Source organism: Gracilinanus agilis, chromosome 1, assembly GCF_016433145.1.
Source record: "Gracilinanus agilis isolate LMUSP501 chromosome 1, AgileGrace, whole genome shotgun sequence".
Lineage (NCBI taxonomy): Eukaryota > Metazoa > Chordata > Mammalia > Didelphimorphia > Didelphidae > Gracilinanus > Gracilinanus agilis.
This window is the reverse complement of record NC_058130.1, coordinates 785,965,105-785,990,214: the sequence shown is the minus strand read 5'-3', so window position 1 is coordinate 785,990,214 and position 25,110 is coordinate 785,965,105. Positions and strand designations below refer to the sequence as shown.

The 25,110-nt window shown below is 35.7% G+C and overlaps 1 pseudogene; it reads left to right on the top strand.

Annotated features, from left to right (window-relative positions):
- The first annotated feature begins 1,665 nt into the window (after positions 1-1,665).
- On the top strand, positions 1,666-23,866 carry LOC123230460 (annotated as a pseudogene).
- Positions 23,867-25,110: the final 1,244 nt, after the last annotated feature.

Here is a 25,110-nt window from a genome sequence, read left to right as displayed (position 1 = left end):
AAATTCTCAAATTTGGTTGCATTTATCCTAGGAACTGCCATATATCATGAAGTGAGCTGGATTCTACTCCCCCACCCTGGTAGCTCACATAGGTACAGCATAAGGTACATTGCACACCTCTCCTCTTCTTATAGGACCCTCCTGCTTTCCTTTCACATTGTTTTGTGCTCTGGCACTGTTTTACTTTATCTTTTATTGATTTTTCTATTCCAAAAGTCATTTTGGCCTTTTTATTAAAGTTTTTTGGAAGCGTGTTTGGGGAAAAAGAGGGTATTCCTTACTCCATAATCTCTGTTTTGGGAGGGAAAGTCATAAACAGCAGAGTTTTTAGTGGTTCAAAGTTAATGGGAGAGTAAGTCAGCAATTGAGCACTTCTATGTTCTTCGATTCCTTCATTCAGTATTGGTGAACCATCTTATTTAGGAGACATAAAAGCTAACATAATCTAGAACTGCATCATGAAAGGGAAGCAACCAGAGATAAGGAGGTGATTTATCTCTGTATCCTTCCCTCAGACCTTGTGTATTGTCTTTGTCTTGGAAAGCAACACTTTATTAAAAACTATTGTTAAATTAGAGAATTCCAGAGGGGAATAACTTGAATGATGAAGGGTCTTACATGTCTATGTTGTATAAGGATTCATTGAAAGAACTGAAGAAGGGGAAAGCTGAATGTCTCAGTCGATGGAGAGCCACACCTAGAGATGGGAGGTCCTAGGTTCAAATCTGGATTTAGACATTTCCTAGCTGTGTGACTCTGGGCAAATCCCTTAACTCTCATTTCCTAGCCCTTACCACTATTCTGCCTTGCAACCCACATACAGTATTGATATTAAGACAGAAGGTAGGGGTTTTAAAAAAGGAAAAAAAAGAAAGAACTGAAGAAGAAATTGTCAACTAGAGAGGCAATTGTCCAAAGGGACAATGATAGCTATTTTCCAATATTTGAATGGTTGTCTAACGTTTCAATGGATCTAATATTTGAATGTGATTTGGAAAGGTAGAACAAATAACAATTTTTTAGAAGTTACCAGGAAAAAAATGTAAGTTAGACAAAATGATCTTTTATTTTCTAATGATTATAATGATTTCAAGTGTACATGAAGAAGAATGGGCTGTCCTTACCAGTAATAAGGTCATATTCACTGGAAACCTTCAATCATAGATTAGATATAGATGGGAATCAATATTTCATATTTGTGAGAAAATAAATATTCTTGTTTGAAATACATTTAAATTAAAAAGGTATGGGTTAATTACATATTGTTTAAAAACACACTGAATACTATTCGTGTGTTTTCCTTTATGTAAAAAATAAAAACATTACCCGCCCCCTCAAAAAAAGATACAAAACATTTAATCTGGAAATCTTCTGTGTGCCAACAAGAAAACAATGAAGAATATATCCTTATTCCTTTGGAAAGTATAGAGAAGATACATTGACTAGAATACAGATAACAACAGATTCTCAGAAGTCAGTCATCACTGAAATATTGCCTTTTTGAGGGCTCAAAAAAGGGATAAAATTGGAGACTCACAGAATAAAGTACCTCCTGTCATAAACTATACTGCAAGATACATAATGTATTGTATAAACAAAAATGCCAATTCACAAAATTGCATTTTATTTCACTTCTGTCAGCAGTGTTCAGGGCCAAACTGATCCATGTTTCTTTCTCATCAGATCACCTATGGTCCATTTGATTCCATTCTTAGTGACAAGATCCAGTTTCCTTCCCTCTATCAGATGGCTCCTAAAGACTCTTCTCTGCACCGAGGTGTTGTCCACTTGATGTTATATTTTAAATGGAACTGGATAGGTCTAGTTGCCACAGATGATATAAGAGGTGAGAAATTTCTGTGGGAAATAAGAGAGGCAATGGTAGAGAATGGAGTTTGTGTGTCCTTCACGGAGAAGATCCCTGTCAGTGAAAGAGGACATATGGAATCACATGAAAAATTCATGTTCAAGATCCTAGAATCCTCATGTGATGTGATTGTAATCCATGGTGATGCAGATTCATTAATGATTCTGAGATACTCACAACTTCCTATATTTATTATAAAGAAGGTGTGGATTGCTACATCTCACTGGGGTATTACCATGAGACCTGTCTATCACCAAGGTCATCATTTTCATGGTGCTCTCACATTTTCATACTTGACAGGTGAAATCCCTGGGTTCAAGACTTTTCTTAGGACAGTTAAACCTTCTAAATATCCAAATGACATTTTACTTAAGGAATTCTGGCTGTCAGTCTTTAGGTGCACAGATCAACTAGAAAATGAAGAGCAAGATATGTGTTCACCAAATGCTTCCTTAGAAACTTTGCCTCTATGTTCTTTTGATATGACCATGTCTGGCTTGAGTTATACCATCTACAACACTGTTTGTGCTGTGGCTTGGGCTCTCCATGAAATATTTCTAAGAAAATCAGAAAAAAATTCAATGGGAGATGAAGGATATTTAGTCTTTCATTCATGGCAGGTAGTATTGAATGAGTAGCCACTTTTTAGCTATGGTGTAGTAATGATATATTTGCATGACGGGTGGGGAAAATGGATACAGAATTACCTTACAAGTCTGAAATTCTTTAATTACATGTTCCTTAAAGAATGTATTCTTAATTGCCAATACTTGTCAGTTTGCATGTGAAGCTTGTAATTACTTTTCTCTCTCTCTTTTTTTTAAAACAATACTTCTTCTAAGGCAGAAGAGAGGTAGGGGCTAGGCAAAGTGGGTTAAGTGACTTGCCCAGGATCACACAGCTAAGAAGTGTCTGAGTTCACATTTGAACCTAGAACCTCCTATCTCTAGTCCTCATTCTCAATCCACTGAGCCACCTAGCTATTCCACTACTTTCTCTCTCTTAAAATCTTGGATTTAGGTAGGATCTCAGGTATCACTCAGTAGGAGAAAGAAACCCCTTTTGCTATGCCTTTGCTAATTTATTTCCAGTGAGGGTATATCCTACTACCTTCAAAAGTATCATATATTTTGTATTGAAAAACTACTCACTATTAGCTTAGGTGGCTCCAGTTCAGTTAAAATGTCCTATACTGATTGACAACCAAACCAATGACCATTCATCATTCACATCCAAATGCTAATGAGTCATTTTCTCTTTATTTGTTCTTTGAATTCCATAGGAAATGGGAGTATTTTATGAAATATTTTCATAAATTGTCAGTGATGTGTAGTTTCTCTTTAATCAACTTATGCTTAAATCTCATCTCAATTTATAAATAAGATAGAGACATTTCCTTTCCCATTTTTTAATGATCTCTTTCATCAACTCCTAGAATTATATGCTTAGACAAAATTTTATTAACTATCCAATTCATTAGTATTATGACAAATTCTGTAAGTAAATATTTGAGTAACATTTGTGATGATAAAATTTCTGGGGGGAAATCACCTCTAGGCACTGATGAAAGAAATTGTTGTTTTCATAATTATGAAAAAGAAATACTTCTACCCATTAACACTCTCCAAATATCAATCTTTGAAAAAAACCACATATGATATCTTTATAGACGAATGTAAACTCAGTTTACTCACAATGGTCTTTATACTTTATTATGACAGTTATATTACTCAGTCTCTCAGGGAAGCTGTCTTGGTCCTTTCTGTGTCTTCTACCATCTCTCTCACCTTGACAATTTACTTTTTCCATATGGCAGCTAAAATGACTCTTTCTGAGCCTATTTCCTTTTAAATACATTAGCATTATCTTTAGTCCTTGTGAAGGCCTAGAAAAGCAATTGCTCCATATTTTCCAAAAAACAAACAAAAAAACCTAGATTCTCTTTTTAAAAATTATTTATTTCATTCTTATATACCTTTAAATAAACAAGCGTAGACATTGTTATAAAAAAGTAGGTAAGTCTCAAGGCAATTTGGGTGTGAGGAAGGATAAAGGGGATATAGGTGATTATAAGGTGATTGGAGGAGGAATGAAGGTAAGGGAAGGTATATAGGAGATAAGGGAAATGGAGTATGCAGGAGGGGGGCAGCTCAAACAGGTTTATTCACTGAGACTTGAGACAGAGAATACAGGGAGAAATTAGGGCCAGTAAGAAATGTTTAGGTTTGGCTGGAGAGTTTTCTCTTGTTAATTTTTAAAGTCCCTCGAGGGAGGAGTCGAAGGGCTCCTCCCTGCCAGTGAAACTGTTGGGAGTAGGAGGAAGTCTCAGGTAGGTACTTCCTCCCAAGATGGATGTTCACAGTTCCCCTCAAGAAATAAAAGAAAATAATTCTTTCCCTCTTCAACCCTTGCCTAAATTTTTGATACAATGATTCACCAGAGGCTTTGAGTAGGTAACAAGGGATTTATTAATCTCAGGTTAATCAGAGGGAAAGAGGTTCAGGGTTTTCTAACTGCTGCTAGGGAGAGGGATGATGGTGGGGGATGGATCACAAGAGAGGTTTAGATAGAGAGAGTCTGGCTCTCTCAGTCAGGAAGATTTAACTGCCTTTTAAGTAAAGTCCTTATTAAATCACTAAACCTAGGGGTAACTTATTTGAGGATACTCTACTTGTCTATAGAAACTAAAACCCACAATGTTCAATCACCAAGCCCTTCCTTCGACCCAGGGCCCAAAGGAAATTCAGGGGAAGGGAAAGGAATATAGATGGAGAGATCAGGGAGAGGTCCAGAGAAATGAGATAGGTCCAAATTTACCCAAGACAAAATAAGCACAGGCCAAGGCTGAAGCAATTAGGCCAAAGCCAAGCTGAAAGATTGAAGTCAACAGGCTAAGCCAAAGCAAAAGCCTCCAGCCACAGCGAAAGCTAGAAGGCAAAAGCCCCGTCAGTTGGAACTTCACCTGTATTTATAGCTTTAAGTTCTAACTGACTTTCTGAAGATTCTAAGACTTCTAACTGACTTTTTGTGACCGTTAGAAATTACAGAAGCAAAAAGTTTCTGTTAGCTACCTTGCATTACAACATGTAATGGCTACTCATAGGCTTAATCCTCATAATGATCAACATAGTAGCTTCAATCTCCTCAGCTTCTCTGACCCCGGTTGCTTGGCAGTAAGCAGCCTGGAGATTCTCTTCTCTTATGCATTCACCACATTTTTGACAGAATTACCTCAAGCACCTAATCAACATTACCTCTCCTCCAACTCCACACATCTGATGTGAATAATTCAGCAGCCTCAGCCTCCTCAAAAGGAGGAACTTTAGACATTTGCCTGATATCCAGGAAAGTTTCTTTCACATTCAACCATTGCCCCTAGTTATGTCTTCTGGGCCAATTAGACAAAATATGATGATTCTTCTATTTGAGATCCTTTCAGATTTTGGAAGACCATCAGCATGTCTTTGCTTTTCTAGGATAAACATTTCTTGTTCAGTAAAATTAACCTTGGCCTTCTAGATATTTCTTAAGTGAAGCAGACATAAGGAATTTTCTCACTAATCTATTCCTTTCGTTTCAGAGTCCTATTTATCAAATCTTCAGATGGCTAGCAGGTCTCATCTTTTACTTACCCTACTCTAGGTTCACTCCATTCAGGACTTTCTCTTCATCCTTTTAATTTAAGGTATTATCTAGAAAGACAGTGTTTCATAATAATGTTAGGGAATATCTCCTAGTCAGAAAAACCTAGATTCAAATAAGCCCTATGAACATATATTCTGAGCAACTCTGTCAAAGTTTACATGCCTCATGTTATCCTTAAAGGGTATAATTTTCCAACTTTTGTGAGAATTTACTTTTTGTTTGGTGTATTAGTTCCTATGTTAGGGCCTACTTATTAAGGGAAAATTACTGTGCCAGTTTTAGATTATAAGGCTGTGGCTAATGTCTTCCTATTAATAGAAATTGGTTAATAAGTGAAGGGGACATCTATTGAAAGTCATCAAACTGCTCCAAGAATCTGATAAGGATGGTTTAGGTGAGAAAGAGGTGAAATGGGAGACTGGCTTTCTATCAGCTCATGGCCATGGCTGCTGACAAGGAGCATGGAGTTTATTTACATAGATTTCAAGACTCATTTCACACAAAGAACCCCAAGAAGCTTCACAGTTGTGCAGAAATTGCAAATTATGTTGGAGCCTCAGTGACTTTAAGGTAAAGATAGCCTGGAATAGAACAAGGTCCAAGGCTGAATTCCAGCCACCTTATTATCAGAAAGCTAATTCTGGGTTACTTTTCTCTGGAGGAAAGCTGGATGAGGTCTTGTCTCTTTGTCCAACTTTTGACCTTGGCTGTCTAGAAACAGCTTTGAGCTTAATTTTCTGCATCTGTAGAGAAACTGTTAACCTCTTAACTGCTGCTTTGCTAAGAACTTAAAGTTTTTCAATAAGAAAAGGTATGGATCATAAAAGGAGTCAAAAGAGGAGTCTCAATGGCTTCCAACAGACATGGATTCTTTTCTAGTTCACCCAAGCCTCATCAAATGGGGATAGGAGGGGAGAGCTAGTTTGATGAACCATCTCCTAATTACTTATTTAACACTGAGATATGTCTAGGTATATTCAAGGGTGAGGCTGAATAATAAACTCTTAAAACATTATTTATAGGTCTACCTAAAGAATGTTTCAGGTCTATAGTCACTGAAAAGGCCAAGGGTGTATCACTTTTTTGGTTATGATGTCAGCTTAATAAACAATCTGACATTCTTACTCAATACAAATCTCTCAAAATAATTTTAATCACAAGAATTATACAACAGCTCCTGTTCTGCATTAGGAGATCAAGTTTTCATACCATTGAGTTAATTGATCTTATGAAATTACATTTATTCAAGATGCCTTCCAGAAATCCTTATCTAATCAGAAACAATCTTCTAATCCCATTGGTCAAATGAAACTACAAATTTGCTTCTACTTCTTGTATTTTTCTATATCATGTTTCTAGAAGATATTCCTTCTTTTCACATAATTAGTTTTTACCAAGAAGAATATCCTTAAAATTAAGCTAGAAGGATAATCAAGAACAGTGATGGGCAAACTTTTTAAAGAGGGGGCCAAAGGAAAGGAAATGCTCATCTGTCAGTCTGTTTCTAAGGGCAACTTTTTTGAAGTTTCATTGTATTATATCCTACTCATTGTATTCATCAGATTAGGACTAATGTCCCCAGGGCTGGATAAAACATTTCAGGGGGCCACATCTGGCCCTCAGGCCATAGTTTGCCCAATACTGATTGTGAAAGATCTTTTCAGTTTAGAACTTTGAAATGAATAAATGAAAAAGACAAAACTAAGTAGGAATGAATGTGAAGTCTTGCACTTGCACTACCTTCTCAAATGAGTGAGACAATCAATCAGCCAATCAGCACTTATTAAGCATTTAAGATGTGCTAGACACTGTGCTATATTATGAGGTCCCAAGAAGAGGCAAAAGATATTTCCTCTCTAGAAAATGCCCACAATCTAAAGGGAATAACAAAAAATAAATATGTACAAATAAATTACATGCACTTTAAATTGGAAAATAAGTTAAAAATAAAGAAAAATAAATAATGAAAAGAGGGACCCAACTAGAATTTAAAAGGAGTTGGATAAAGCTTCTTGTTCTCAACTGACCCTTCTTTTTTTAGATTTAAAAATCCAGAGAATCTAATAGGTGAAGGATGTTGATAACTGATATTTGATATTTAAGTGGGAGTATACCTATTTGAATACTGATAATTGAAAGGACTTCTTTCTCTGTATCATTGATAATGAGTTGAAAGAATTGGAAAAGTTTAGTCTGGTGAGGAGAACTTTCAAAGGAAAGAGACATGAGAGGTTTGTTCAAGAATTTGAGTAACTTTCACATGGAAAAGCGATCAAAATTGTTTTGTTTTGTTTTTCCCAAGGGGAAAGAACAGAAATGAGAGGAAGGTGCAAAGAATTATATGTTTATGATGTCATAATAAACATATATCCAATTGTAGTTGTTAAAAAAAATCAATAATCTGAGGGTAGTGAGATCCATTTTTTGCAGGGCTTCCATGACTGCACATAACACAGTTTGTTACATTTAGCAGGTGTTTAATAAATGTTGATTGATGAGTTGATTGAAGCAGTGACTGCATGATAAATTCTAGGTATTTCAAAATGGGAATTGTTTTAGGTATGGTTCATACAAGGAGGTTACTAAGAGCAATAATTTCCATAGAAATCTTAGGGAAGATTTTTAAAATAAGCTAATTGGGCTAACAATTTAATGTATGTGGAAAGAAGAAAACAAATATGTGCCAATAAGTTGTATATAAAGTGAATAGGAAACAATTAAGAGAAGGAAGGCAGTATAATTAAGATGGATAGGGAAAGCCTTCCTTTAGGAAATGGAATTTTATTTGGGCCTTGAAGGAAGTCAGGAGAACTGGGAAATGGAGACAAGGAGAGAGTATCTTGTAAAGATGAAATCAACAGACTTGGAAAGAGTTTACATAAAGACAGCGAGAGATAGGATTCAAGAATGAAACAAATTATACATAAATATTATGAAATAATATTATCACTTGGAGATATAAGCCATGGTATGTGTTCTAGACGGTCACTTTTCTGTGTCCCAGTAGAAAACTACATTCTATAGAAGCTATATAATATCTGATAAGACTGCAAACTAGGCCCAATATCACTCATATAATTCATAGGTTGTAGTTTGAGAGAAATCCTTCCCTCACACAAAATCCAGTGATGAGGATTCCTCTTCCTTTTCAGCTGCATTCCTTTCTGAAGAACACCCAGTTTAACAACAGTGCTGGTGACCACGTGTGTGTGGATGAGAAAAGAAGCCCTGAAGCTCAATATGCCATTATGAACTATATTTTCTTTCCTAATGAAACTGATGCTTTGGTGAAAGTGGGGCAATTTGTCCCCAGTGCTCCCCTTGGTCAAGATTTCTCAATATATGAGGATGCCATAGTGTGGGGCTGGTGGAAATCATAGGTCAAAGACATTTTATTTTGTTTTTGGTTGTTTTTTTTTAAACCCTTGTACTTTGGTGTATTATCTCATAGGTGGAAGATTGGTAAGGGTGGGCAATGGGGGTCAAGTGACTTGCCCAGGGTCACACAGCTGGGAAGTGGCTGAGGCCGGGTTTGAACCTAAGACCTCCCGTCTCTAGGCCTGGCTGTCAAAGACATTTTAAATGCTAAATTTATACTTCTAATCCTGGGAGCAATTCATGATCTATTCAGTTTCCTAAATATTGTGTATGATTATAGATAGGAGACATTTAATGACTATGGTAACAATCGGATTACACATCTAGAAAATGAAAGGACCTCACAGGTTATGTAAGTCTATTTGTTGCCTTTCATTTTACACCTGAGGAAACTGATATTCAAGGAGGCTGGCTAATTTTTTCAAGGACATATGGGCAATGAGCCTCCTAGGTAGTATTTGGTTGTTCTTATTGGTGTTCAATCATTCAGTCATGTACAACTCTGCATGAACCCAAGGACTTTCTACATGAGTTTTCCTGGCATGAGTGGCTTACCTTTAACTTCAGTATGCTGTCCCCTTTTTACTAATGAGGGAGTGAGACAAATAATTTAAGTGACTTGCCCAGTGACATCTACCAAGCAAATGTCTGTCGTTAAAGCTGAACTCAAATCTTCCTAATATCAGGCACAGTGTTTTATTCACTTCACCATGTATCTAATACTTTATATGGAGATGGAGATAGATATATAGATATATAGATACATAGATACACAGATACATAGACTGACTTCTGGTTGTAATTATAGGAGGATCATGGTGGTGCAGTGGATAGATTGGGTCTGTAGTCAGGATGACTCTTACCTGAGTTCAAATCAGGCATCATGTACTTACTTGCCAAGTGAGCCTGAGTAAGATTTAATCATGTTTGCTTCAGTTTCATCATTTGTAAAATCATTGGGAGAAGGAAATGCCAAATCCCAAATGCAATCCTGAAGAAACAGACACATCTGAAAATGACTAAACAGCAGTTCTGTGTATAGTGAAGCAAAAATAAATAAATAAATACACAGTAGCCATGTCCAAAAAATATTATGTCTTATTTTGCATTTTGAATTATTTAGCTCTCTACCTTTAAGTGGGTAATATGTTTCCTCCTTTATTGGAATTTTTGATTGGGTTTTAAACTGACAAGTTGTCATTTTTTCAAAAAAAATTTTTTTTACCATTTCATTGTGTTTTTTTAAATTAGTTAATCTGATTCTCCTCACTTCACCTGGAATCAATTTATATATTCTCCCTTAGTTTCTCTTTTTAAAATATCCACTTCATTTTTTTTTGTTACCACACAACACTATTTCTAATACATGCATATGTCTTCTTATGCATAAAAATATACATATACGTATGTATATGTATACACATGTACATTATAGACATTATAAATTGTTCAGCAAATCTTCAACTTACAGATCCCAGTTCCAATCCTAATTCTTGGCCACTTTACAAATAGCTAGAAATATTTTTTGTATGTCTTTGGTTACAATCTCTATATTATTTAGTCATTAGCCTTCCTATAATCTATTTTATGTCTAATTCGTCATTCTCCTCCATATTATATTTTTTCATTTTCTGAGCTGTTCATATAAAAGTGAAATGTTGGCCTCTTTTTACTCCTATTCTTTGTATAGATATATTATTGTGCACCTTGATTATGTGAGAGAAATTCTCTGAACTATCTATTCTTTTCACCATTTATTGCATTCTTCTCATCTTATCATTCTTCTCTGAATATCATGAAGACATGAGACCCACTCCAAGGTATTCACTAATTAGATTACCTCTATCAACCCTAATGATAAGTTTCAGAGGTGATATAAGAATTATCTCCCCACATTAGACTATAAGCTGTTTTTACGTTGTTAGCCTTTTGTCATTGTTCATTTTTGTTTACATTTTTAATATTCTCATAGCTTATATTTGAACATCAAAGTGTCTATATTATTCCAATCTTTTCATGACTAAGACTTTGCAGTCCTCTATTTCACAAAAAGCCTATCTTTATTTTGTTTTTTGTTTCTTTTACTTTTTTTAGCATATTTTTCCAATTACCTTTCATAAATTTCCACTCAAGTTTTCCTAAGTTATATGATCCAACTTATGTCTTTCCCTTCCTTCCCTTGCTCCTCCTGGTACTTTCAGATTATTTGATCTGGGTTATACATACATTATCATGGAAAACACATTTATTTCCATGTTGTTCATTTTTGTAAGAGAATAATCTTAGAAAACCAAATCCTCAAGATATAAACAAATTGAAAAATCATATGCTTTCAGCTGCATCCTGATTCAAAAAGTTCTTTCTCTGGGGATAAATAACATTTTGGTCATAAATCCCTCAAAATTTTCCTGGGTCATTGTCTTGTTGAGAGTATCAAAGTCTGTCAGAGTTGATCATTGCACAATATTGCTGTTATAGGGTACAATGTTTTCTTGCTTCTGCTTATTTCACTCTGCATCAATGCATGAGGTCTTTCTGAAATCATTCTGTTCATTATTCCTTGCAGCACAATAGTATTACATCACCATCATATATTACATTTTGTTCAGCCATTCTCCAATTGATGCACATCCATTTAGTTTCCAATTCTTTGCCCCACAAAAAGAGTGAGTATAAATATTTTTATGCAAGTAGATTCTTTCCCCTTAAAAAAAATCTCTCCAGGATACATATCTAGTCTTGGTATTACTGGATCAAAGGGCATGAATTGTTTTATAGTTCTTTGGACACCATTCCATATTGCTCTCCAGGATGGCTGTATCAGTCCACAAGTTCACCAGCAATCCATTAGTCTCCCAATTTTCCACATACTCTCCAACATATATCACTTTCTTTACTGTAATCAGAACTGTTTTAATTTGCATTTCTCTAATCAAGACAGATTTACAACATTTTTTTCATATGATTATCAATGGCTTTGATTTCTTCATTGGAAAATAGCTTATTGATATGCTTTGGCAATTTGTCAGTTGGGAAATGACTTGTATTCTTATAAATTTGATTTAGTTCTTTATATTTTGAGATATGAGACCTTTATCAGAAAAATTTGTTATAAATTTTTCCAATATGTTTTTTCCCTTCTAATCTTCGTTGCATTGATTTTGTTTGTACAAAACCTTTTTAATTCAATACAATAAAAATTATTCCTTTTATATCTTTCAATGTTCTCTAGCTCTTGTTTGATCATCAATTCATTCCTTCTCAAAATATATGATAGGTAAACTATTCTATGTTCCCGTAATTTATTTGTAATATCACCCTTTATGTATAAATCATATATCCATTTTGACCTTATCTTGTTATGCAGTGTTAGATATTGATTTATACCTAATTTTTGCCATACTGTTTTCCAATTTTCCCAGCAGTTTTTGTCAAATAGTGAGTTCTTATCTGTTAATCTGGGATCTTTGGGTTTATCAAACATTGGATTGCTAAGGTCATTTACTGCTACTCTGTTCCATTGATCCACACTATTTCTTAGCCAGCACTAGATCGTTTAGATGATTTATTCTTTGACCTATCCATTTTGAAGAATTAGATTATTTAGTTTCCAATTAATTTTTAACTTGCTTTTCCATGAACCATTATTGATTATAATTTTTATTGCATTATGATCTGAATGAGTTGCATTTATTAATTCTATTTTTCTACATTTGGTTGTGAAGTTTTCAAGCCCTAGTAAAAGGCCAGTATTTGTGTGTGTGTGTATGTGTGTATATATATATATATATATCATGTGTTATTGAAAAGAAGATATGTTCCTTTTTATCCCAATTCAATTTTCTCCAGATATCTATTAAATCTAAATTTTAAAAAATGTCATTCTCTTCCTTTACTTCTTTCTTGTTTATTTTTTGGTTTGATTTATCTCATTCTACTGGAGGAAGGTTGAGGTCTCACATTAGTATAGTTTTAATGTTTATTTCCTCTTTAAGGTCCTTTAGTTTTCCCTTTAAAAATCTGGTGACTATACCATTTGGTGCATGTATACTAAATACTGATATTATTTCATTGTCTCTACTACCTTTTATCATGATATAATTACCCTCCTCATCTCTTTGAATTAGATTTTTTGCTTTAGATTTGTCTGGGATCATGATTTGCTATGCCTGCTTTTTTAACTCAGTTGAAGTCCAATAGATTCTGCACTATCCCCTTACTTTTAAGCTCTGTGTGTCAATCTGTCTCAAACGTATTTCTTGCAAACAACAAATCCTAGGAATGAGGGTTTTCTATTCTGCTATCCACTTCTCTTTTATAGGTGAATTCATTTCATTTATAGTCACTGTTATACTTACCATCTATGTATTCCCCCTCTTGATTTCCCCTTTTTATCCTGTCCTTTTTCCTTTTGCTCTGTTTCTCCACACAAGTGTTTTGATTTTAATTACCTTCCCAATTTCCCTCTCCCTTATATTATCCACATCTTTTCCTTCCCATTTCTTATTTCCCACCCACTTTTCTATAGGGCAAGATAGGATTATATACCTCAATGAATATGGCTGTTCTTTCCTTTCTGAGCCAATTCCAATGAGAGTTATATTAAAATATTATTCAATACCATTGTCATCTGCCTTTCCATTTCAATAGCTTCCCCACCTCAGGTCTCTTTATGTGATATAATTTACCCCATTTTCCCTCTCTCTTTTCATTTATCTCAGTGAAATATTCTTTTTCACCCCTTGATCTTTTTCATATCATTGTAAACAGCTTACTACATCACCCTTTGTCTATATATACTTCATCTAAACCCTATGGTAGTGACAAAAATTTTCAAGAGTTACAAATAACATCTTTCCATGTAGGGCTAAAAATAATTTGACCTTACTGAGTCCTTTAAATTTTCCCTTTCTTATTTACTTTTTTATACTTCTTTTTTGAAGTATAAAATTTTTTATTAGGACATCAGTTTTTCTGTTTAGTTCTGGTAATTTCTTCAGGAATGTTTGAAAATCTTTCATTTTATTAAATCACTATATTTCATCTTGAAAAACATAGTCAAATTTTTTGTTTTATGATGATTTATGAAATTATTAGCTTCTAATTTCCCAGTTCTAAATTTTTTTAATCCTTACCTTCTTCCATCTTGGAGTCAATACTGTGTATTGGCTCCAAGGCAGAAGAGTGGTAAGGGTAGGCAATGGGGGTCAAGTGACTTGCTCAGGGTCACACAGCTGGGAAGTGTCTGAGGCCAGATTCCAACCTAGGACCTCCCATCTCTAGGCCTGCCCAGTTCTAATTTTTAAAGACTGATTTCCTTCCATGACATTTTGAACCTCCATTTCTATTTTGTCCATTATACATTTCATTAAATTCTTTTCTGTATTGGATTTTTAAAACTTTTCCTGCTTTATGAATTTTGCTTTTTTCAACTGTTATTTTCTTTTTATATTACTTTCATTTATTTTCCCCATTTTCTTTCATCTCTCATCTGATTTTTAATTCCTTTTTGAGCTCTTCCAATGTCTGAGATGAATTCTCCTTTTGCTTTTTTTGTTTAAAGTTTGATTGTTTTGTTTTCAATGTTCCCTGCTGAATCATTGCCTTGCTCTTCTTTGTCTCCATAAACATTTTCTATGCTTAGGTGTTTTGTTTGCACTTTGCTCATTTTCCCAGCCTTTTTTGCCCACTGAATGGCAGTTCTTAGAACACTGTGAGCTATTTTGCTCTGGGGCTAGGGGCTTCACCACAGTCTTGAAAGGGCCAAGTGGTATAGATATTGGGGCCTCACTGTGGCCTGGTACCATGCTTTGGACTTCAAGGAGTTGGTGAGGAGTATGGTGTGCTCTGCTCTTGGCTTAGGCAGAGTCTCAGGATGCCCCAGTTAGCTGATACCTGGTGCAGTAGGTGAGGGGTGGTCATCTGATACTCTTCTGTGTGCAGTTTTACTTCTGGTTCCCCTTATACTGTGAAAATTAATCCTTCCTGCCTACCTTTCAAGTTAGCCTCCACAGGAGAGCCCCCTTACTCCTATATTTGTTGGATCTCAAACTTAAGTCTCTTTTAAGGTTGGTTTGGGAGAATTTTTGCAGCAGTTCTAGCTATTGCTCCTGCTAAAACATTATCTTGGCTTTTATCCCCTCCCCCTTCCAAAAAAGAGCCTATCATTTTCTTTCTTTTGCAGTTATAATTGGTTCTTTAAGTAAGTTGTGTTATAAAATTATATCCCTTTGTCTTCTGGAATATGTTATTCAAGGTCCTTGATCAATTTTATTAGTGGTTAATAAATTGGGTTGATTTTGACTTTCTTTGCTCAATATTTGAATTCTTTGTTTTGGAATGCTTGCAGTATGTTTGTTTTGGAGTGAAGATCTGGATTTTAACTAGAAATTTCCTGAGGTTTCATATTTTGAGATTCATTTCAGGAGGTGATTCTACTTACATATTGTTATCTCCTTCTAAGAGATATGGGGAGATTTATTTTAATATTTCTTGAAATTTGGTGTCTGAGCATTCTTTTTAGTCATGTCATTTAGGTATACCACTGATTCTTAGTTTTTCCCCTTAATATGTTTTCCAGGCAACATATTTTGACTTTGAAATACCTTATATTTTACCTTATTTTTTACTCTTTTGACTAATTTAGTATTCTTTGTTGTCTCATCAAGTCAATGCCTCTTTTTTGTCTCTTCTAATGTTTAGAGTTTGCTGTTTCATTAAGGTTGTGTAACTAATGTTGCAGCATATTTATTGCCTTTCCAATATAGTCTTTGAAATCTCTCATTTCTTTTCCTATTATTCCTCTTGTACTCTGATTGCATTTATAAAAAATAAAAACAAAAAATTAACCCTTAAGAAAACTCTCACTTTAGCTTTTTGAAGAATTATGATTGTGTGACAAAAATGTTTTTTAAGGCCTTGTGGATATTCGCAAATTTTATTCTCCTGGGCTTGAACTTTGAACAATCCCATTACCTTAATGGCTTTTTGTGGTACCCTTTTATTTATTTTCTTATTTTTTTCAGTATACACACTTACTTTGCACATGCCTGTACATACCATTCCCTAGTATGTACAGATCTTTCTGTGTACCACCTCGTGACTGGAAAATGACTGAGTGTTTCTTCAATTGATTCATGAGAATATGTTCTGATGAATTTCTAGATCTGTTTGAGGAGCTATGATGTGCTATTGAGCTGTCCTGTTTTTCTGCTATTCCACCATCTTGGTTCTGACTCTTAATACACCTTCTTAATATATTCAGTGCTTCATTTATAACCAACATAAAATGCTTAATCTATTAGGGAGGGGAAGGTAGAGTAAATAATTTGGACTTTAAAATGGTAGAAAATGAATGCCAAAAATTATTTTTACATGCAATTAGGAAAAATAAAATGTAATCAGAGAAATATACATATAGAGAAATATACATATACATATAGATAGATAATATATGTAAAATTATGTTTTTTCAGTGCTAGTGTATTCCTCTCCACAATACTTGTTCTGTTTCTTTTGAATAAGATGCACTCTACAAACCTCTAGAGCTGTTTTGACATTTTAGCTTCTTATCATTAAGGTTCATTGTTCTTAATATCCCTTCAGGCATGAAAATTAAGAACTTACCAAAAAATAATAAAACTATTATTCTCTATGGAAATCTCTTCCCTCTTAGAGATATGTAAAAAAAATGAAATCTATAAAAGGGTCAAAAAGAGACACTTATTAAGTGTCTAATATGTACCAGGAAGTTTATAAATATCACATTTTATCCTCCAATTGATTCTGTGAGGTAAATGCTATTATTCATTCTACTTGAAAGTTTAGTAAAGAAAATTTAAATCACTTGCTAAGGTCAATACAGCTACACATTATGCTGGACTCAAATTCATGTCTTCCTGACTCTAAGCCCAGCATTCTCTTTATGCAATTGTAAGGGTAAAAAAAAAGTTGGTTTCACAAAATGTTTGAGTTAAAAAAAAGATTGTGGTTGCCAATTATAAAATATTAGAGTTTAAGTAAAAATGACTGTTAGCAGCTTTTATTTACAACAAAGTAGAGATATTAAAGTGGGAAATTTAGGAAGGAGGTAGAGAATTGTCTAGCCTACCACACTAAGTGCTACTTTGGTGAAGTCCAGCTCAGCACCCAGCAAGGGCCCCCTCAAGTCCAGATTTCCATATGGAAATCCCAGTGGCATCTTCAGCCAGAAATCCACCAACTCAAGCCTCTTCCTTCAGTTCCATTCACTTACCCAGCAAGCCTCTCCAGCACAGAATGCTCCACCCCAAGATGAGTCCAGGAAAAAGTGACTGTCTCCAAGAGACTCCCTTCAGCCCAGCTCACAAATGCAGAATGAATGCTCCGGAGTCCTTGAGCTGACTATTTATACTCCTGTAGCCATGTCACTTCCTGTCTCTCCCCCTCTTCATAGGAACAAATCACAGCCTTTCAATTTGCCTAGGGTTAAAAATTAAAGGTTGGACTAAATTAATGAGAAATGTGGCCACCAAAATTAAATTACTCAAGTCAGAGTGATTTTTATGGTATTTATAAAAGGAGAAAGAGTGAAAGTAAGGGAAATGTGAAAGTGGATAGAGTAAGATATCAAACCTAACACCCTAAGTATTTTGCTCTGGCCCCTGGTTCAACCCAGGCAGGGCTAATTAGTCTTTAGCTGGAGGGCCCTCTGCATTCAGCAGAGGACCTGATGATGAATAAAGCAAGGGATCCAGCCCCAAGCCTCTTTCAAGACAGGTCCTCTCCAGAGGCTAGTCCCTCCAGAAAGCCAGGAAAATGAGTCACCCTTTTCACTTACCCACATGGTAGTCCTAATGGAAAGTCCAAGAGCTACCTCACCAATGTCAGTCCCAGGTCCATGAAGCCATCATCCAGAAGTCTTGAAAACACTTGAAGAACTACCTCCACAGAAAGTTAAAACCATTCTTTTCGTCACTTCCTGAGCCTCCCTTCCACTTTACATGGGCCAATGCAGCTTTAGCTTTTCATAGACTGCCCAAAGGGCAGTCAGTTGTTTCTGATTTGTTACTCACTTTTAGCACATATGGGTTATAGACCTCCCCTCGCTTAAGGAAATGTCAGGGTGTATATGCTTGTGTGATTAACTCTAAAAATGGGCAGCGGATAGTTAATCCCATCTTCACACTGCACTGGGAGGGACAGTACTTGTGGCTTTGGAGGTGTGAGATTTCTATAGTAAGTCATTTGTGAAATCTCTTACTTAGTGACTTGCCAAGTGCAAGGTAGGAGCACTTCAAATTCTTGATTTGATTAAATTAAAGGATGCTGATTGATTACATTAAAATAAGCAAAGAGTTTAAATTCTCTTTCACACTATCACTTAACTGTCTGTGGGACTGGTGGTAAAAGCAAGGGTTACATAGAAAATGAGATTCCTTTTCCCCTCAGATAATGCTGTGCATTCCACTATCCAATTACTATCTTATATTCCCAGGGTTGTATGCAGTGAGAGTTGTGGTCCTGGGTTCAGAAAGATCCCTCTAGAGGGGCAAGTGACCTGCTGCTATGACTGTTCCCCATGCCCAAGAGGGGAGATTTCCAGTCATATGGGTGAGTTTCTGAAGAAAATACCCAACAATTTATTCTTGTACAGACATCTACAACTTCCAGGAACAATTGGGTATGAGTAAGAAATCATGAGAGACCAGGAACATTAAAAGAGTAATCTGAAATAAGTTCCCATGGCATGGTGTCTTGGATCCACTACACAATGATAAGTTTCATAGAATCTGACATAGTTTGCGCTCAACTAGAAGAGCCTATGAAAAACATAGTCATTATTATTTATAATGAGACATTGGAAAATAGGAGCCTCTGGGAAACCTCTACCCCAATGCTATTATGTATAACAATAATAATAATAACAACAACAATAATAAATTCTTTTGTTGAATATTCTCCATGGATTTTTTAAACCCTTAACTTCTGTGTATTGGCTCATAGGTGGAAGAGTGGTAAGGGTAGGCAATGGGGGTCAAGTGACTTGCCCAGGGTCACATAGCTGGGAAGTGTCTGAGGTTGGATTTGAACCTAGGACCTCCCGTCTCTAGACCTGACTCCTAATCCACTGAGCTACCCAACTGCCCCTCTCCATGGATTTTTAAAAGAAACATAAATACTAAAAAAGTAGTCTGGATATGAGGGTGTAGTGATTCTAAGTTTAAGTGAATTAAGGTGAGATTTTGGTCTTGAATGAATATGAAATGGCCCTCATAATAAATTGGTTCCATGTTCAGATACACTTCCTTTTGCTGCAATTGGTATGTTATGTCCTATATGTGCTGTTCCTCACACCACCAAAACAACACCTGAGATTGAGAGTCCAAGTATATCTAGAGAAGAGATTTCTAATGGATAAGACTAAATAGGGTGGTCTTTGAAGATTAGCTAAAAGAAACTTAAATTAGGAACAAGATGATTGATAGCTACAGATTAAGGAAAGAGTAGGATAACAGATCTTCCCTGCAATATTTCTGATCTAAAATAAGGGATGTAGCATAGAAACTTTTGTGGATTACAGGTCCCTCCATCAGAGTGTTCTTTCTGTCCTTTTCCTTTAACCTTTTTTCTATCTCTCTTTTTATTCATCTTTGTGTCTCTCTTTTCTCTGCCTGTCTTCTCTATGGCAATGTCTATTTTTCTTTATCTCTTTGCCTCTTTCTTCCTCTCTATCATTTGCTCTTATCTCCCTCCTTCAAGTCTTTGTCTCTCTTCTCTCTTTTTATCTCTTTCCATTTAATTATTTCTCTGTCTCTATCTCTTTCTCCTTTCTCCTCCCTATTTTGTCTTCTGGCATGAATGATCCATTATAAAATTGAATTCTGACTTAACTTTTCATGTTGCTTTAACTGTGCTTTCTTCCAACTGGGTTTTATCCATCTACAACTAACCATATCTCCAACACCAGAGCAAAGACAAAAATAACTTTGTCTCAAGGACTATGATTACAATAATTCATGTAATTAGGCTTAAGTGCTTTTGAACTTATATTTGAACACAGAGAAATAAATCTGACTTATTATTTGCCTCGTATATCAAATCTGAACCATAGAATGACAAATAAGTCAGATTTTCTCAAAACTGCTAAATACAATAGGTCTTTAATTTTTTAAACATTTTAATCAACATCAGAGAAGGGGAACTCAGATGAGAAATTCCCTCCATCTTTCAAGACTGCATCTTAAATGTCTTAGAGAAATATTTCTGGGGGGAGGGGAATGACAATGCTATGCTGCAATCTGCTTTCAGATTCCATCAGTTCCTTCTATGGAGTTAGATATATTTCTTTTTGTCCTGATTTCTTTGGAGCTAACCAGGGTCCATGCATTGATGATAACAATTAACTCACTAATAGCTAAAAGCCATGCTTTATTACTGTCATTGTGTACAACATTCTCCCGATTTTACTCATTACTCTTTGTATAATACATATAAGCCTTTCCAGGATTTTGTGATCATCTGTTTTGTCATTTGATGGAAACATCATATTAGTCATTGTATATTTTTCAAAAATTGGAACAGCTACATGATGCAATGGATTGAGAGCTGGGACTGGGTTGAGGAACATTTATCTCCCTGAGTTCAAATCAGGTCTTATACTATTGCAAACTGTGACCCTAGGTAAGGCACAATTTCCTCAACTATCAAATGGGACAGAGAAAGAAATGGCAAAATATATTTGCATATTTGCTAAGGAACATCAAAAGTGGTCATGAAGAGTCAGAAATGACTGAAACAATCAAACAAAAACAAAACAGAATTTTCTATAGGGATTTGTGACATTATCCAAAGACAAATCTATATTTTCACCTTGTGTCACAGAGGCAACTTGAATATTTTGGGGGGAACCTGAAAGATTTATTGTGGAAAATAATAGAAAAGAGAGGGAGGAATAAGAAGGGCAAAAGAGGATGCTTCAAGAATGGAAAGTCAGCTAAAACCAAGGATGGATCCCAGGTCCCAAAAATGGTTTTTGGAATTCCATTCTCAACATAAATTTCAAGAGCACATGAATCTGAATGAGGTTAAAAGATGATCAATACATGAGTCCAAAAAGAAGTGAAAAATAATGCAATCTATGATCCAATAAGAATTTGCCATTAAACTATTTGATTGAACACATATTAAGGGATTATCTAATTCATTGTTGAATAAATCATGAAACAGCAATAATTTCCGGAGGATTCCCAGGAGGATCACTTACAAGTAAATGAAAATTTCTGTTGAAGATGCCAGTTATTCAATAAATCATCAATCTTTCAATCAATTAATACCCATTAGATGTATGACATTCTTCATGAAAAATAATGGAAATACTAAGACAAAAAGGAAATGATTCCTGAATTCAGGGAGCCTTCCCTTCTAATAGAGAAGTAAAAATAAATATACACAATAATTGCATCTACAAGTAATATATTACATTAGATATTATTTGTGGGAGGAGGTGCAATGGGAGCTTAGAAAAATAAGGAAAGATTAATTCAAACAATCTATACTTAAAGTTATTGTTGTACAACATGACACAGTGACAATCTTAATATTTTCTATTATTATAATATATATATGCATATATACACACACACTCACCAAGAGAGATACTACTAAATGCACTATACTAAGAGGTGTTAAAAGAACTGGGGGATAGTGGAGATACATGTATAATGATAGTGATGTGTATCTGTCTATGATCTCCTCAACTGCAGTTGGCAGGGAGGAACACCTACTCCTCTCAACCTGGCTGCTGCTGTAAATTATCCCCTTTTCCCAGACAGGCTTGGTTGATTAACCTGTCAGTGATTCCTTTATCAGTTGCCCAAGTGAGGACCTTTGAGAGGATAGGTGGATGGTTAACTTCTCTAGGCCCAACCTGGGGTTGGATAGATTGGTAATGGGATATTGATTAGCTTTGGATAACGATTAGGATCTTACTGTGTATTTGAACTCCCTTCCAAAGGGCTACAATTGAATGACCACTCAGGAAAGTACTTGCTATTAAACACTGTTGATCTATTGATAGAGAAAGAATAACAATGTAAAGGATAGGGGGTTGGAAATGCTATTGCTCTATTAACTATTAACCTAATTGATCATTGGGACTGGAGGCTGCTAGTCTGGTGAAGGATTGAGGTCTTCACTCTCTCTTTCTCTCTCTCTCTGACCAGACCTAGCCACAGACAAGCTAGAGAATAGGGAAGGCTATTGCTGAAGATAGATATTGATGATCTTTTTATCCTCTCAGCTCTCTTACCAATAGTGTTGATGGTTCACTATCTCTCACAGTCTAGCAAGGAAATAGATTCAGGCTTTTCCTACCCTCTTCTTCTTCAACCACCCTTCCACCCTTCAACCACTACTCCACATCCTTCATCCACCCTTCATCCACCCCTCTGTTCAGATTGATCCACAGAGGTTTGCTTAAGTCTCAACTCAGAGATCTGTGATCTCCAGATCTGAGCCTCTGAGTCCAGAGACTTCCTCCACTGTAGCTGTCAGGGGGTATATATATATAGTGGGGCTAAATGACGTTTCCCCTGGCTCACGACACCAGGGAACATTCCAAATCTCTCAACTGCTATCCCTGTCAGTCAAGGTGGCATCCATCTCATCCCAGATTAATGATTATAACAGAGGATTGTTAAAAGGAATAGATATCATACATTAAATAAAAGGAAAACAGTGAATTAATGTGACCTGAACCCAGCCAATAAAAAGACATGAACAGAATAGGTATAGCCTTTGATACCATGTTATTTTCCAGTGACATTGTCTTTCAGCAAAAAAGAAGGGAATTTTGGTTCCTATGGAAGCTAAAGGAATTCTTGCAGTTATCATAACTGTTTCCTTCAGCACTGATTTTCAGCCTTACCGTAGTTTGCTTTCAAGCCAAGATAGTAGTGAAAAGAGGAAAGGAGAGAAAAAGGCCAATTTTATGAGAAATTCCCATGTCCCACTCTTCTCAACTGCCACAGTGTAAGATTATAGGGATCTTTGGGATCAGTCTTTGAATCTTAACCTTGAGCCTTTCTTTGTTTCATGCAGATGCAGATCAATGTAAGAAGTGCCCTGAGGATAAATATCCAAATGAGCAGAGAGATCACTGCCTCTCCAAGGTTTTGATCTTTCTATCTGTGAAAGAACCTTTGGGGATGACTTTGACCTGTATGGCTGTTTCCTTCTCTTTACTGACAAGTCTGGTTCTGGGGGTCTTTGTGAAGTTCCAAAACACTCCCATAGTAAAAGCCAATAACAGGACTCTCAGCTATATTCTCCTCATTTCCCTCATCTTCTGTTTCCTCTGCTCTCTGCTCTTTATAGGTCAGCCTACCACTGCCACCTGTCTCCTGCAACAGACTGTATTTGGAGTTGTCTTCACAGTGGCTGTTTCCTCCATTTTGGCCAAAACCATCATAGTGGTTCTGGCTTTCAAGGGTATCAGGCCAGGGAGCAGGATCCACATGTTCATACATCCTAGAATGTCTCTCTATGTTGTTCTCATTTGTTCTGGATTTCAAATGATTTTCTGTGGCATCTGGCTGGGCACCTACCCCCCCTTTCCAGAAGCAGACCCACACTCTGAATATGGCTGCATAATCCTTAGTTGTAATGAATGTTCTGTCTTTGCATTTTATTTTATCCTGGGCTATATGGGATTTTTAGCTCTGGGAAGCTTTACTGTGGCTTTCCTGGCCAGGAATCTGCCTGACACCTTCAACGAAGCCAAGTTCATCACCTTCAGCATGCTGATGTTTTGCAGTGTCTGGGGCCTCTTTTCTTCCCACATATCAGAGCTCCAAAGGGAAGGCCATGGTGACTGTAGAGATCTTCTCCATCTTAGCCTCCAGTGTTGGGTTACTGGGTTGCATTTTTATTCCTAAATGCTATGTGATCCTCTTGAAACCACACAGGAATACCCAGAGACAAATCAAGAATAAATAAACCTCTAAAGTCAATATTATTTTCTGTAATACAGGTTTACACTTCCAGTAATGGGAATAATCATTTTATAGAATAATACACATTAATCAAACATATCTCTATTTGCCAGTTTTGGTGATATTTGCACTCTAATTAGTATCTGTGTGGTGTACTCTCTGTTTGGTTGAATTATGCCCTTATAGGCTGAATCCCCAAAGTGAAATGACCATTACTATTTTGAGAATGTTGCTACATATTTTTCTGGAGATTTTTATCAGTGCTGTAGAATCTTTGAAGTTTTCACTCTAATCCCTTGGAATATGGGTGAATGGGAGGTCCAGACTTATGAGGAAACTCTTTCATGTTCCATACGTAGTGTCAATTACCATTAAGGATTCTTTCACCATTGAACTCAACCACAACATAAATGGATGAACTCCTGGAAATTTGACATATCATCCATAGCTCCATGAGGGTATGATTTTTTTTTTCACTCATTATCAAGGCATTGCCTTAATAGGCCATGTGCTTTCATCTAATGACCTAAATATCCAATTAATATTTAAAATAGATTAAGAAATTATTCAAAAGCACACTACCCACATTCAGAGGAAGAACTACAGGAGTGGAAACACAGAAGAAAAACAACTGCTTGAACACATGGGTTGAGGCGGACATGACTGGGGATGTAGACCGAAACTTCCACACCAATGCAACCATCAACAATTTAACACATGTTAAATCCATTGGAAATGCACATCAGCTATGGGGGTGGGGAGGAAGTCAGGGGGTGAAGGGGAAAGTAAGAATGTGAATTATGTAACCATGATAACTTTTTTTAAAATAAAAATTATTTTTAAAAAAAGAAATTATTCATACCTATATACATTTGTTCACATAAACTATTTAGTCAAAGGTGTTGCCTTTTTATAACTATAATATAGGATTGGGGAAAATTCCTCATTCTGTCATGTTTATATAAATCTCCTCTAATCCCTTTCCAACTTCTTTCTGAAATATTATTATATTGATTGTACTCTCTGTAGTGCTCTTCACTTAATATGCATGAATTGGTATTTCTGTTTTCATCTTTTGTACTTCTTGTTTCACACACACAAACCACAATTGAATTTTTATTGATATTTCTTCTTGGGATATTTTGCCATATGATGAATGAATGAGATGAAAAATTATTAAGTATAAATTATGTGAAAGGTATTTTAATAAGTGTAGGGGAAAAACAGTTTTAAAAAAAGCAATACAGT